Source organism: Piliocolobus tephrosceles, unplaced genomic scaffold (assembly GCF_002776525.5).
Source record: "Piliocolobus tephrosceles isolate RC106 unplaced genomic scaffold, ASM277652v3 unscaffolded_13127, whole genome shotgun sequence".
Taxonomy (NCBI): domain Eukaryota; kingdom Metazoa; phylum Chordata; class Mammalia; order Primates; family Cercopithecidae; genus Piliocolobus; species Piliocolobus tephrosceles.
The window spans coordinates 1-4,674 of NW_022294452.1; the positions used below are offsets into that span (position 1 = coordinate 1).

Genomic DNA, 4,674 nt, shown 5'->3' on the forward strand with positions numbered 1-4,674 from the left:
AAAAAAAAAAAAAAAAAAAAAGATGTAGGTTGTAGCTTTTCAATGGGCTACTACATGCAGTTATATTTTACAGCTTCTGATGTTGAGTGTCCCTGTGTGTGTGTGTGTGTTTGTGTGTGTGTGTGTGTATTTTTTTTTTTTTGCAACAGAGTCTTGTTCTTGTCCCCCAGGCTGGAGTGTGATGCCACAATCTCAGCTCACTGCAACCTCTGCCTCCCAGATTCAAACGATTCTCCTGCCTCAGCCTCCCAAGTAGCTGGGATTACAGGCGTGCGCCACCACGCCTGGCTAATTTTTGTATTTTTAGTAGAGATGGGGTTTCACCATGTTGGCCAGGCTGGTCTTGAACTCCTGAGCTCAGCTGATCCACCCGCCTCGGCCTCCCAAAGTGCTGGGATTACAGGTGTGAGCCACCATGACCTGCCTAATGTCCCTAAATATTTAATGGATTTTAAAAAACTTCTTGTGTATGGCACAGCACAGCAGACTTGTAGAAATTAGTATCAATAGTAAATTTTTCGTTTTTTAGGATGCTGCATTTTAAAAAATTTTGTAATAAAATTATGTATATTAAAAAAAAAAGAGAGAAATTCCGTGTGTAGTTTACACAGCACATCTCCATCCAGGCACTTCAGAGAATGACTAAGAGAGGTTCTTGGAGGAGGTGGCTTTTGAGCCGAGAATTCATCTTCAAGGATTCTTTCTATAATGGTCACCAAGTATTTCCTGAGTCAGTTCCATGTGTCCTGCAATTCTCTGAAGGTGTGTGGGACCTACGGATGCCACAGCTATCCAGCATATCCCCAGATTCCAAGAAGTTTGAGTATGAGCCAGCTATCAGTCCAGAAAACAGATATCAAAATAAGTTTGGGTTGGGGAGTGTTTCCTCATCTTCTCTTTTCTGGGAGAGATCTTTTTTTTTTTTTTTTTTGAGACGGAGTTTCCCTCTTGTTGCCCAGGATGGAGTGCAATGGCGGGATCTCGGCTCACCGCAACCTCCGCCTCCCAGGTTCAAGCGATTCTCCTGCCTCAGCCTCCTGAGTAGCTGGGATTACAGACATGCATCTGTAATCTCCACTAAAAATACAAAAATTAGCCGGGCATGGTGGCGCACGCCTGTAATCCCAGCTACTCGGGAAGCGGAGGCAGGAGAATCGCTTGAACCTAGGAGGCGGAGGTTGCAGCAAGATAATTGTTCCAGCAAAACAGCTTGGCGCTAGTGCAGGAAAAGGTGGAAAGCACACGGGGCTAGCACAGGAGGGTTCAGTATTTTCAACCTTATCAAACCAAATTTTGGCAACTCTTGTTTTTCACCAGAAGCCCCCGCTGGGCTCGTCCCAGCGCTGTCCTGAGGCTTCCCCCATGAGTTCCGACAGGGCGGAGGCCGCCCTGAGCGTTTCTCTCTCCCCTGGCCCAAGAGAGCCTTAAAACAAGGATTTTTGACTGGACTTGGCCACTTTGGGTTACTTTTTGACCCTTGACCTCCCCCCAAAGGGGGATCCGGGGGAGGGGCTCTGGCTGGGGTGGCCCCGCTCCTTCCAGGTCCGCAAGTTCTCGCCCACCGGCCTGAGCCCACCCCGCGGCCGTTCAGAGAGGCCGTTGGCACCAGTGACCTACGACCCCCGTCCCCAGCCCCTCCGAGGTCGCAGCCGTGGCCTCCCCTCCCTATGCCTGCTTCCCGCCCCCTGCCCATGACGGGCGTCTCCGCGGGCTAATGAGCGGGCTGTATCCACCCCTCGGGCGGGGCCAAGCGCCGACCAATCCCCGTTCGGGCGCCCGGCCGGGTCCAAACTCTCCAATCCTCAGCGGCGGTGGGGCGGGCAAGGGGGGCGGGGATTGCAGGTTCAGCCAACGGGTGGACACGTCGTCCTCGCGAGGAGGCGTGTCCTGCGGCCGGGCGTGCGGCGTCCGCGGCGGCGCAGGGAGGGGGAGGGAGGTAAACAAGATGGCGGCGGCGTGTCGGGCGCGGAAGGGGGAGGCGGCCCAGAGCGCCCGCGAGTGAGGCGCGGGGCAGCCAAGGGAGCGCGGGCGGCGGAACTTGCTGCCGCGGCCTTGGATGGGCTGGGCCCCCCTCGCCGCTCCGCCTCCTCCACACGCGCGGCGGCCGCGGCGAGGGGGACGCGCCGCCCGGGGCCCGGCACCTTCGGGAACCCCCCGCCCCGGAGCCTGCGGCCTGTGCCGCTTCGGCCGCCCGGAGCCCCGTGGAGCCCCCGCCGCCGTGCCACCCCGCGGACCGGACGCTGAGGGCACTCGGGGTGGGGCGCGCGCTCGGGCAGACGTTTGCGGGGAGGGGGCGGCTGCCTGGCCCCGGCGACCACCGCGGGGGTCGCGGGTCGGCTCGGGGGGTGCCCGCTGCGGGCCCTCGCGGGCGCCGGGTAGCGACCAACCCTGAGCGGAGCTGTTGGCCGCGGCGGGAGGCCGCCCGGACGCCCCCACCACCCCCCGAACGCTCGCCCGCGCCGTCGGGAGTCAGCGCCCCCCGGGAGGTCCGCTCCGTAGTCCGCGGCGGAGCGTTTGCGGCTGGGACAGGCGGCGGGACCGGGGCGTCGCCGGAGACACCCCCAGCGAAGTTGGGCTCTCCAGGTGTGGGGGTCCCGGGGGGCAGCGACGTCGCGGACCCCGCATGTGGGATGGGCGGCCCGGAGAAGACCGCGCTCGGCCGTGTTCACGCTTGTCCGTGGGCCTGAGGTCCCCGGAGGATGACCTAGCACTGAGAAGCCCCGGCCGGCGTCCCCAGGGCCTCCGAGGACGAAGTTGACCCCGACCGGGCCGTCCGCCAGTTCCGAGGCCCGGGTCCCACTGGAACTCGCGTCTGAGCCGCCGTCCCGGACGCCCGGTGCCCGCGGGTCTGCAGACGTTGCAGCGGGCTCGGACTCGAAGCCGGGACTGACGTATAGGACAATCGTTTCTGTTGGAAGAAGGGTTTTTCCCTTCCTTTTGGGGTTTTTGTTGCCTTTTTTTTTCTTTCTATTTTCTTTGTAAAATTTTGGAGAAGGGAAGTCGGAACACAAGGACCGCTCACCCGCGGACTCAGGGCTGGCGGCGGGACTCCAGAACCCTGGGTCCAGCATGGAGGTGGTGGACCCGCAGCAGCTGGGCATGTTCACGGAGGGCGAGCTGATGTCGGTGGGCATGGACACGTTCATCCACCGCATTGACTCCACCGAGGTCATCTACCAGCCGCGCCGCAAGCGGGCCAAGCTCATTGGCAAGTACCTGATGGGGGACCTGCTGGGGGAAGGCTCTTACGGCAAGGTGAAGGAGGTGCTGGACTCGGAGACGCTGTGCAGGAGGGCCGTCAAGATCCTCAAGAAGAAGAAGTTGCGAAGGATCCCCAACGGGGAGGCCAACGTGAAGAAGTAAGTACGACTTGCTGGGGCCGGGGCCAGCCGGGGCCGGGCCGGGCCGGGCCAGGCCAGTCACTGTGCGGATGGTTCTGTCTTCCTTCCTTCTCTCCTCCCTCCCTCCCTTACTTCCTCTTAACACCCAGAGCTGGACCCGGCCGGCGCCTGTGTCCTCCGTGCCAGGGAGAGCTTGGTTGGAGGCCTGCCTTACGGACTTTCACTCAGGCAGGGCCAGTTGTCGCAGCCGGGCGTGCGTTTGCTTGGGCTCTTGGACGCCCTGGTAGCAAAACCCTCCTGAGAAGGGAGCGGCCCCCAATCCCCTAAGTCTAGCCCCGTGGCTCCCCCAGCTGTCCAAGGAGCAGAGGCGCCCAGTGGAATCAGCCTGTGTTTATTTGGGCCCCGAGAGTTTGTGTGCGGCCGCCAGCAGGTTTTCTGCGCAATGTGTGGCAGTTACCGGGGCCGGCAGAAAATGTGATTTGTTTATCCTGTCGGAGGGGAACCCTGGGCTGCCAAAAATAACTGCACCGGCTTATCAGCCAGCAGGAGGGAAACGTAGCCTTTCCTCATTTGCCAGGGATGTGACGCTGGAAGCATCCCTGGGCCCCGGCGCTGGCAGCCCTGCCCGAGGAGGACTGTGCCTCCCTCCCGAATTGCATCCGGAAGACCTTACTTTTCAAACTGACTTCTTCAGGCGTGGGGCTGCCGCTGGGCATCCCGGACGCCTCTGCATCTGTGCGTGGAGAAGCTCCTACCGAGGGCAGCGCGGGCCGGCCTCAGCCTCTCCCAGCTGGTGGGGGGGGTGTCCCTTCCTTATCGCAACCAGACACGCTGCACCTGCCGTCTCCTGGCGGGCCCTGCCCAGGCCCTGCTCCTCTCCCAGTCCTCTTAACTTTCATAACTTTGCCTCCTGTTTCCAAGAAAGGACTTTATCTACTGGGCTAGGCCTCGAGGGACTGGCAGGGACACCCGGCACAGGGCACCATGACCTTGGAAGGAGGTCCGGGGAGGGGCCCCTGCCCTGTCTGCTCTCACCTCCCTCCTGCTCAGGGGCCCTGGGGTTCACATACTTCTCTCTCTTTTTTTTTTTTTTTGAGACGGGAGTTTCGCTCTTGTTGCCCAGGTTGGAGTGCAGTGGCGCGATCTTGGCTCACTGCAATCTCCGCCCCCTGGGTTCAAGTGATTCTCTTGCCTCAGCCTCCCGAGTAGCTGGGATTACAGGCGCCTGCCACTGCTCCTGGCTAATTTTTTTTTTTTTTTTTTAGTAGAGACAGGGTTTCACCATCTTGGCCAGGCTGGTCTTGCACTTCTGACTTCGTGATCCACCCACCTC

General features: G+C 60.4%; 1 pseudogene across 1 annotated transcript; it reads left to right on the plus strand.

Annotated features, from left to right (window-relative positions):
- The first annotated feature begins 2,419 nt into the window (after positions 1–2,419).
- LOC111533183 lies at positions 2,420–4,416 on the plus strand (annotated as a pseudogene). Its single transcript, XR_002728778.1, has one exon. The product of XR_002728778.1 is annotated as a serine/threonine-protein kinase STK11 pseudogene (transcript).
- Positions 4,417–4,674: the final 258 nt, after the last annotated feature.